Source organism: Elephas maximus, chromosome 20 (assembly GCF_024166365.1).
Source record: "Elephas maximus indicus isolate mEleMax1 chromosome 20, mEleMax1 primary haplotype, whole genome shotgun sequence".
Taxonomy (NCBI): domain Eukaryota; kingdom Metazoa; phylum Chordata; class Mammalia; order Proboscidea; family Elephantidae; genus Elephas; species Elephas maximus.
In genome coordinates this window covers 72,602,320-72,613,171 of record NC_064838.1, presented here as the reverse complement: position 1 = coordinate 72,613,171, position 10,852 = coordinate 72,602,320, and the positions used below count along the sequence as shown (strand labels likewise).

At 39.5% G+C, this 10,852-nt stretch overlaps 1 pseudogene; it reads left to right on the top strand.

Moving 5' to 3' along the window:
* The first annotated feature begins 1,366 nt into the window (after nucleotides 1–1,366).
* On the top strand, nucleotides 1,367–9,679 carry LOC126064041 (olfactory receptor 6C1-like; annotated as a pseudogene).
* Nucleotides 9,680–10,852: the final 1,173 nt, after the last annotated feature.

The window sequence follows — 10,852 nt, the reverse complement described above, 5'->3', positions numbered from 1 at the left end:
AAAGAAACAGTATATTTACAGATGAAGAGACTTAAGCATAGAGAAATTAATGATTTTCAGACCTAGTAAATGCCTTGGACTGAAACCCAGAGCTTCTCACTCTTCCCTATGAAAACACCTATAGTAAAACCTTTTAAATTGTATTTTAAAAAAAGAAAAATTAAAACGTGATATTTTAAAAACACATGTAAATAAAAAATTTTAAAACCAACTTTCTTGGAGTATACCTATGTATCTGTTTGACTGAGGGTAAGAGTTCTGTACTAATGCTAATTATTTCCATTGTTGTTGTAGTTAGATGCCATCAAGTAGATTTTGACTCATAGTGACCCATGTGACAGAGTAGAACTGCCCTATAGAGTTTCCTGGGCTATAATCTTTAAGGAAGCAGATCGCCAGGTCTTTCTCCCTCTGAGCTCCTGGGTAGGGTTAAACTGCCAACCTTTTGTTTAGCAGCCAACCACTTAACCATTTGTGCCATCAAGGCTCCTTATATTATTTTACAAAGAAAGGGAAATGAATCGTATAGGAATAAGTGTTATAATAACACATAAATAGCCTGAAATGTCATAAAATATTCCAGATTCAGGCACAATCAATCAGTTTTAAACCCCTCCCATTTCTCTCACCCTTGGCTTCTACCTGTTTCTCCCAGCCATACCTAACATCTGAGCTTGCTGGTGACAATGGCTTCAGTATCTCTGACTTTCAATAAGGTAGTTAGTAGGTGTTGGAAAAGCAAAAGTGGATAGATGACTAAGGACAAGAGTCAGAATGTAAGAAATGTCAAACTCTCCTTCCCTGTTCTGAGAAAAGTTAAATCTTTAACTGACTTTTTGTCTTTTGTACTCATCTACTCTAGTTTTTTTTTTTTTTTTACTCTCCCAAAATAAGAAAAAAATAAAAATAAAGTAGGAAAATTTCACTGGGGTTGAAGCAATGATACAAAGGTGCTTCTGCTTAAGGAAGAACATTGCGGCATGTCTCTTTGAAAGTTTAGAGGTAGTATTTTGGGTCAGAAAAGTTGGGTTAAATACCCTGCCCTATCACTTTATGCAGTGTGATAATGTCAAGTTTTTTGAGCTTTTTTTGAATCACTTTAAGCAGTGTGATACTGTCAAGTTTTTGAGTTTGGTTTTGTAACTGGCTTTCACCCAAGTGTTCACCTGTGAAATAAAAGAAACTAAAGCATTGCTGTCATTATGTGGGTGCTTTAAATTTCCCTTGAAGGTGAAAAAACATACGCTTTTAGCCAACTTCCAGCTCCACACTTGGATATTTTGTTAATGTAGTCTTCTTTTCAAGTTTGTCCTTTGTGCTTTCTCCTACAGATCTGGCAGGAGAAAAACAAATAAGCAACTGAAGAATGAGAAACCATACAGCAATAACAGAGTTTGTCCTCTTGGGATTGTCAGATGACCCAAAGCTTCAGAGTGTGATTTTTGTCTTTCTGTTCATCACCTACATGCTCAGCACCACTGGAACCCTGACCATTATCAGGCTCACACTGCTGAATTCCCGCCTCCAGACACCCATGTATTTCTTCCTCAGGAATTTCTCCTTATTAGAGGTTTCATTCACAACTGTCAGTATACCCAAGTTCCTGGGCATCATTATTACAGGAGATAAAACCATTTCCTTTAATAACTGCATTGCTCAGTTATTCTTTTTAATTCTCTTGGGGGTCACAGAGTTTTACCTTCTGGCTGCCATGTCCTATGACCGCTATGTGGCCATCTGCAAACCCTTGCATTATGTGACTATCATGAATCGCAGAGTCTGCACACTGCTTGTCTTCTCTTCGCGGCTGGCTTCATTCTTTTTTTTTTTTAATTTTTTTTTTTAATTAACTTTTATTAAGCTTCAAGTGAACGTTTACAAATCCAATCAGTCTGTCACATATAAGTTTACATACATCTCACTCCCTACTCCCACTTGCTCTCCCCCTCTTGAGTCAGCCCTTTCAGTCTCTCCTTTCGTGACAATTTTGCCGGCTTCCCTCTCTCTCTATTCTCCCATCCCCCTCCAGACAAGAGTTGCCAACACAATCTCAAGTGTCCACCTGATATAATTAGCTCACTCTTCATCGGCGTCTCTCTCCCACCCGCTGACCAGTCCCTTTCATGTCTGATGAGTTGTCTTCGGGGATGGTTCCTGTCCTGTGCAAACAGAAGGTCTGGGGACCATGGCTGCCGGGATTCCTCTAGACTCAGTCAGACCATTAAGTTTGGTCTTTTTATGAGAATTTGGGGTCTGTATCCCAATGATCTCCTGCTCTCTCAGGGGTCCTCTGTTGTGCTCCCTGTCAGGGCAGTCATCGATTGTGGCCGGGCGCCAACTAGTTCTTCTGGTCTCAGGATGATGTAGGCCTCTGGTTCATGTGGCCCTTTCTGTCTCTTGGGCTCTTAGATGTCATGTGGCCTTGGTGTTCTTCATTTTTGTTTGCTCCAGGTGGGTTGAGACCAATTGATGCATCTTAGATGGCCGCTTGTTAGCATTTAAGACCCCAGACGCCACATTTCAAAGTGGGATGCAGAATGATTTCATAATAGAATTATTTTGCCAATTGACTTAGAAGTCCCCACAAACCATGTTCCCCAGAACCCCGCCCTTGCTCCGCTGACCTTTGAAGCATTCATTTTATCCCGGAAACTTCTTTGCTTTTGGTCCAGTCCAATTGAGCTGACCTTCCATGTATTGAGTGTTGTCTTTCCCTTCACCTAAAGCAATTCTTATCTACTGATTAATCAATAAAAAACCCTCTCCCACCCTCCCTCCCTCCCCCCCTCGTAACCACAAAAGTGTGTGTTCTTCTCAGGTTGGCTATTTCTCAAGATCTTATAATAGTGGTCTTATACAATATTTGTCCTTTTGCCTCTGACTAATTTCGCTCAGCATAATGCCTTCCAGGTTCCTCCATGTTATGAAATGTTTCACAGATTCGTCACTGTTCTTTATCGATGCGTAGTATTCCATTGTGTGAATATACCACAATTTATTTACCCATTCATCCGTTGATGGACACCTTGGTTGCTTCCAACTTTTTGCTATTGTAAACAGAGCTGCAGTAAACATGGGTGTGCATATATCTGTTTGTGTGAAGGCTGTTGTATCTCTAGGGTATATTCCGAGGAGTGGGATTTCTGGGTTGTATGGTAGTTCTATTTCTAACTGTTTAAGATAATGCCAGATAGATTTCCAAAGTGGTTGTACCATTTTACATTCCTACCAGCAGTGTATAAGAGTTCCAATCTCTCTGCAGCCTCTCCAACATTTATTATTTTGTGTTTTTTGGATTAATGCCAGCCTTGCTGGTGTGAGATGGAATCTCATCGTAGATTTAATTTGCATTTCTCTAATGGCTAATGATCGAGAGCATTTTCTCATGTATCTGTTGGCTGCCTGAATATCTTCTTTAGTGAAATGTGTGTTCATATCCTTTGCCCACTTTTTGATTGGGTTGTTTGTCTTTTTGTGGTTGAGTTTTGACAGAATCATGTAGATTTTAGAGATCAGGCGCTGGTCGGAGATGTCATAGCTGAAAATTCTTTCCCAGTGTGTAGGTGGTCTTTTTACTCTTTTGGTGAAGTCTTTAGATGAGCATAGGTGTTTGATTTTTAGGAGCTCCCAGCTATCGGGTTTCTCTTCATCATTTTTGGTAATGTTTTGTATTCTGTTTATGCCTTGTATTAGGGCTCCTAATGTTGTCCTTATTTTTTCTTCCATGATCTTTATCGTTTTAGTCTTTATGTTTAGGTCTTTGATCCACTTGGAGTTAGTTTTTGTGCATGGTGTGAGGCATGGGTCCTGTTTCATTTTTTTGCATATGGATATCCAGTTATGCCAGCACCATTTATTAAACAGGCTATCTTTTCCCCAATTAATTGACACTGGTCCTTTGTCAAATATCAGCTGCTCATACGTGGATAGATCTATGCCTGGGTTCTCAATTCTGTTCCATTGGTCTATGTGCCTGTTGTTGTACCACTACCAGGCTGTTTTGACTACTGTGGCTGTATAATAGATTCTGAAATCAGGTAAAGTGAGGCTTCCCACTTTCTTCTTCCTTTTCAGTAGTGCTTTGCTTATCCGGGGCTTCTTTCCCTTTCATATGAAATTGGTGATTTGTTTCTCTATCCCCTTAAAATATGACATTGGAATTTGGATCGGAAGTGAGTTAAATGTACAGATGGCTTTTGGTAGAATAGACATTTTTACCATGTTAAGTCTTCCTATCCATGAGCAAGGTATGTTTTTCCACTTAAGTATGTCCTTTTCAATTTCTGGTAGTAGAGCTTTGTAGTTTTCTTTGTATAGGTCTTTTACATCCTTGGTAAGATTTATTCCTAAGTATCTTATCTTCTTGGGGGCTACTGTGAATGGTATTGATTTGGATATTTCCTCTTCGGTGTTCTTTTTGTTGATGTAGAGGAATCCAAGTGATTTTTGTATGTTTATCTTATAACCTGAGACTCTGCCAAACTCTTCTATTAGTTTCAGTAGTTTTCTGGAGGATTCCTTAGGGTTTTCTGTGTATATAATCATGTCATCTGCAAATAGTGATAACTTTACTTCTTCCTTGCCAATCCGGACACCTTTTATTTCTTTGTCTAGCCTAATTGCCCTGGCTAGGACTTCAAGAACGATGTTGAATAAGAACAGTGATAAAGGGCATCCTTGTCTGGTTCCCGTTCTCAAGGGAAATGCTTTCAGGTTCTCTCCATTTAGAGTGATATTGGCTGTTGGCTTTGCATAGTTGCCCTTTATTATGTTAAGGAATTTTCCTTCAATTCCTATTTTGGTAAGAGTTTTTATCATAAATGGGTGTTGAACTTTGTCAAATGCTTTTTCTGCATCAATTGATAAGATCATGTGGTTTTTATCTTTTGTTTTATTTATGTGATGGATTACATTAATGGTTTTTCTGATATTAAACCAGCCTTGCATAAAAAAAACCTGGTATGAATCCCACTTGATCAGGGTGAATTATTTTTTTGATGTGTTGTTGGATTCTATTGGCTAGAATTTTGTTGAGGATTTTTGCATCTATGTTCATGAGGGATATAAAAAAATGTATAATTTTCTTTTTTTGTAATGTCTTTACCTGGTTTTGGTATCAGGGAGATGGTGGCTTCATAGAATGAGTTGGGTAGTATTCCGTCATTTTCTATGCTTTGGAATACCTTCAGAAGTAGTGGTGTTAACTCTTCTCTGAATGTTTGGTAGAACTCTGCAGTGAAGCCGTCCGGGCCAGGACTTTTTTTGTTGGAAGTTTTTTGATTACCGTTTCAATCTCTTTTTTTGTTATGGGTCTATTTAGTTGTTCTACTTCTGAATGTGTTAGTTTAGGTAGGTAGTGTTTTTCCCGGAATTCATCCATGTCTTCTAGGTTTGCAAATTTGTTAGAGTGCAATTTTTCATAATAATCTGAAATGATTCTTTTAATTTCATTTGGTTCTGTTGTGATGTGGTCCTTCTCGTTTCTTATTCGGGTTATTTGTTTCCTTTCCTGTATTTCTTTAGTCAGTCTAGCCAATGGTTTATCAATTTTGTTAATTTTTTCAAAGAACCAGCTTTTGGCTTTGTTAAATCTTTCAGTTGTTTTTCTGTTCTCTAATTCATTTAGTTCAGCTCTAATTTTTATTATTTGTTTTCTTCTGGTGCCTGATGGATTCTTTTGTTGCTCACTTTCTATTTGTTCAAGTTGTAGGGACAGTTCTCTGATTTTGGCTCTTTCTTCTTTTTGTATGTGTGCATTTATCGATATAAATTGACCTCTGAGCACTGCTTTTGCTGTGTCCCAGAGGTTTTGATAGGAAGTATTTTCATTCTCGTTGCTTTCTATGAATTTTCTTATTCCCTCCTTGATGTCTTCTATAACCCAGTCTTTTTTCAGGAGGGTATTGTTCATTTTCCAAGTATTTGATTTCTTTTCCGTAGTTTTTCTATTATTGATCTCTAGTTTTATTGCCTTGTGGTCTGAGAAGATGCTTTGTAATATTTCGATGTTTTGGATTCTGCAAAGGTTTGTTTTATGACCTAATATGTGGTCTATTCTAGAGAATGTTCCATGTGCACTAGAAAAAAAAGTATATTTTGCAGCAGTTGGGTGGAGAGTTCTGTATAAATCAATGAGGTCAAGTTGGTTGATTGTTGTAAGTAGGTCTTCCGTGTCTCTCTTGAGCTTCTTACTGGATGTCCTGTCCTTCTCCGAAAGTGCGGTGTTGAAGTCTCCTACTATAATTGTGGAGGTGTCTATCTCACTTTTCAATTCTGTTAAAATTTGATTTATGTATCTTGCAGCCCTGTCATTGGGTGCATAAATATTTAATATGGTTATGTCTTCCTGATCAATTGCCCCTTTTATCATTATATAGTGTCCTGCTTTATCCTTTGTGGTGGATTTAAGTCTAAAGTCTATTTTGTCAGAAATTAATATTGCTACTCCTCTTCTTTTTTGCTTATTGTTTGCTTGATATATTTTTTTCCATCCTTTGAGTTTTAGTTTGTTTGTGTCTCTAAGTCTAAGGTGTGTCTCTTGTAGGCAGCATATAGATGGATCGTGTTTCTTTATCCAGTCTGTGACTCTCTGTCTCTTTATTGGTGCATTTAGTCCATTTACATTCAGCATAATTATAGATACATAAGTTTTTAGAGCTGTCATTTTGATGCCTTTTTATGTGTGTTGTTGACAATTTCATTTTTCCACATACTTTTTTGTGCTGAGGCATTTTTCTTAGTAAATTGTGAGATCCTCATTTTCATAGTGTTTGACTTTATGTTAGTTGAGTTGTTACATTTTTCTTGGCTTTTATCTTGAGTTATAGAGTTGTTATACCTTTTTGTGGTTACCTTATTATTTACCCCTATTTTTCTAAGTAAATACCTAACTTGTATTATTCTATATCGCCTTGTATCACTCTCCATCTGGCAGTTCAATGCCTCCTGTATTTAGTCCCTCTTTTTGATTATTGTCATCTTTTACCTATTGACTTCCATGATTTCCTGTTATGTGTATTTTTTTTTTAATTAATCTTAATTTGTTTGTTTTTGTGATTTCCCTATTTGAGTTGATATCAGGACGTTCTGTTTTGTGACCTTGTATTGTGCTGGTATCTGATATTATTGGTTTTCTGACCAAACAATATCCTTTAGTATTTCTTATAGCTTTGGTTTGGTTTTTGCAAATTCTCTAAACTTGTGTTTATCTGTAAATATCTTAATTTCGCCTTCATATTTCAGAGAGAGTTTTGCTGGATATATGATCCTTGGCTGGCAGTTTTTCTCCTTCAGTGTTCTGTATATGTCGTCCCATTCCCTTCTTGCCTGCATGGTTTCTGCTGAGTAGTCTGAACTTATTCTTATTGATTCTCCCTTGAAGGAAACCTTTCTTTTCTCCCTGGCTGCTTTTAAAATTTTCTGTTTATCTTTGGTTTTGGTGAGTTTGATGATAATATGTCTTGGTGTTTTTCTTTTTGGATCAATCTTAAATGGGGTTCGATGAGCATCTTGGATAGATATCCTTTCGTCTTTCATGATGTCCGGGAAGTTTTCTGTCAGGAGTTCTTCAACTATTTTCTGTGTGTTTTCTGTCCCCCCTCCCTGTTCTGGGACTCCAATCACCCGCAGGTTATCCTTCTTGATAGAGTCCCACATGATTCTTAGGGTTTCTTCATTTTTTTTAATTCTTTTATCTGATTTTTTTTCAGCTATGTTGGTGTTGATTCCCTGGTCCTCCAGATGTCCCAGTCTGCATTCTAATTGCTCGAGTCTGCTCCTCTGACTTCCTATTGCGTTGTCTAATTCTGTAATTTTATTGTTAATCTTTTGGATTTCTACATGCTGTCTCTCTACGGATTCTTGCAACTTATTAAGTTTTCCACTATGTTCTTGAATAATCTTTTTGAGTTCTTCAACAGTTTTATCAGAGTGTTCCTTGGCTTTTTCTGCAGTTTGCCTTATTTCATTTGTGATGTCTTGAAGCATTCTGTAAATTAGTTTTTTATATTCTGTATCGGATAATTCCAGGATTGTATCTTCTTTTGGGAAAGATTTTGATTGTTTTGTTTGGGGGGTTGGAGAAGCTGTCATGGTCTGCTTCTCTAAGTGGTTTGATATGGAATGTTGTCTCCGAGCCATCACTGGGAAACAAGTTTTTCCAGAAAATCCGCTAAAAAAAAAATGCAGTCAGATCCCTATCAGAGTTCTCCCTCTGGCTCAGGCTATTCGGATGTTAATGAAGCCGCCTGGGGAGGGTGGGGGAGGGAACAGAGAGATAGGAGAGTAGCACCTCAGAATATAGCCAGAGTTGCTTGTCTTGCTTGGAATGACTATTATATCTGAGATTCCCGTGGGGCGCATCGCCTATGTGTGCTGGCTGTGTGGAGATTGCCCCCAGGGGGTCTGGCCCGCTGGAGTCACGGTCAGATCCTCCGCTTCCAGCCCCACGTCCAGCGTCAAGGCTCCCCTACTGGGACGGTGCACTCTCGACTCCAATATCAGTCGCTTCCTTCCTGGACTTCTCGTCCCTCCAGCCGCGTTGCCGTGCCACTTCCGCGAACCGATTGGGCCCCCTCCCGGGGTTAGTTCAGGTGGGTGGAGGAGCTTCCCGTGCTTGTGCCGCGACCAAGTGTCCCGGCTGCGACGCTGTTCTTCCCGCTCCAATACCAGTCGCTGCCTCCCAGGGACTTCTCCTACTGGCTGCTTCCCACGCAACCCGCGCGATCCGGCCGGGCCCCCTCCCGGGGTTAGTTCAGGGGGGTGGAGCAGCTCTCCGTGTTTATGCCGTACCTGCGTCCAGTCCAAATCCTGGCGGGATGGTTCCCTGGCTGGGACGCTGCTCTCCCAGTTCCAAGACCAGTCACTGCCTCCCGGGGACTTCTCCTACCGGCTTCGTCCCACGCCGCCCGCGGAACAGGCTGGTTCCCCTCCCGGGGTTAGTTCAGGGGGGTGGAGCAGCTCTCTGTGCTTGTGCCGTACCTGACTGGTATGCTGGCTCCAGGCTCTGAAAACAATCACTGCTTCCCCGTATTAGTTCGTTCTCCATCTCTAAATCTGTGTTTGTTGTTCAGGGTTCGTAGATTGTTATGTATGTGATCGATTCACTTGTTTTTCCGTGTCTTTGTTGTAAGAGGGATCCGAGGTAGCGTCTGCCTAGTCCGCCATCTTGGCTCCGCCCCCGGCTGCCTTCATTCTTAATCGTATTCCCTGTGCTCATGTTGCTGTTAAAGCTTGATTACTGTAGATCTAACATTATTGACCATTTTACCTGTGATTATTTTCCCCTGCTGCAACTTTCTTGTTCAGATACAAAATTCCTGGAGATAATGGGTTTTTCCTATGCTGTGTTTTCTCTAATGTTCACATTGGCATTAGTATTTCTGTCTTACATATATATCATCAGAACAATTTTGAGGATTCCTTCTGCTAGTCAGAGGACAAAGGCCATTTCCACATGTTCTTCCCACATGATTGTTGTATCCATCTCTTATAGTAGTTGCATTTTCGGGTACATTAAACCCTCAGCAAAAGACAGGGTGTCTTTGAGCAAGGGAGTAGCTGTGCTAAACATCTCAGTAACTCCCATGCTGAACCCCTTTATTTATAGCCTAAGGAATCAACAAGTCAAGCAAGCTTCATGGACTTGGCAAGGAGGACTGTATTTTTCACAAGGAAATGAAAAGATGAGGTGTCATGAATTAGAGGCACACTGAAGGGCAATTTAAAAATAAACATGAATTTTCAGTATCCTGTTCAAATCAAAATGGCCTCCCTTTCATTCATGTTCATGCGTTCTTTTCTTTAATTTTTCCCTAATAATTCACAGGGATATTTGTTTAATATATTTCCCATCTTCTTAAAATGCTTCTTTTATCTTTCTAACTCCCCCTTCTTCTAGACAGGTTTGTTAAATCATAATTTCTCTAACAATAATTATTTTGAAAGGCAAAATTATGTTTTGAGTTGTGGCTAGCAAAACAATAATCCTACAAATATAGGAGCCACTCTAAAAATATTGATATAATATTTCACTTATTATACAGAGAACATAATTTTTTCATTTGTATTTATTTTTGACAGGAATTTGCCTCACCATCTTGTAGCTTCTCTAGGAAATATGGGTGTGGGGGATTCCATATAATTTAAAGAAAAATGCAAATACATTTGTTTGTAAAAGCAAAAAAAAAAAAATTATTCCTCACTTCAATATGTTAACCAGAAAAACCAAACCCGCTGTCGTCAAGTCAATTCCGACTCATAGAGACCCTATAAGACAGAATAGAACTGCCCCATAGAGTTTCCAAGGAGCGCCTGGCGGATTGGAACTGTCAACCTCATGGTTAGCAGCTGTAGCACTTAACCACTAGGCCACCAGGGTTTCCAAATATGATTTACATGTTAATAAAGCAGCAAAGATCATTATCAATATGTATTTCTTTAGGTATAAGTGTTAAATAGACCTCTTTCAAATCCTGTAATCTCTCTCAATAAATAGGTAGGTAGGTGGTGGTGTTGTTAGATGCTGTCAAGTCGGTTCTGACTCATAGCGACCCTGTGCACAACAGAACGAAACACTGTTCAGTCCTGAGCCATTGCCACAAGCGTTGTTATGCTTGAGCTCATTGTTGCAGCCACTGTGTCAATCTACCTCACTGAGGGTCTTCCTCCTTCCTTCTCCAGGGACTGATCCCTTCTGACATATCCAAAGTACGTAAGCCGCAGTCTTGCTATCCTTGCTTCTCAGGAGTGTTCTGGTTGTACTGCCGAGACAGATTTGTTCGTTCTTTTGGCAGTCCATGGTATATTCGATATTCTTCGCCAACACCACAATTCAAAGGCGTCAATTCTTCTT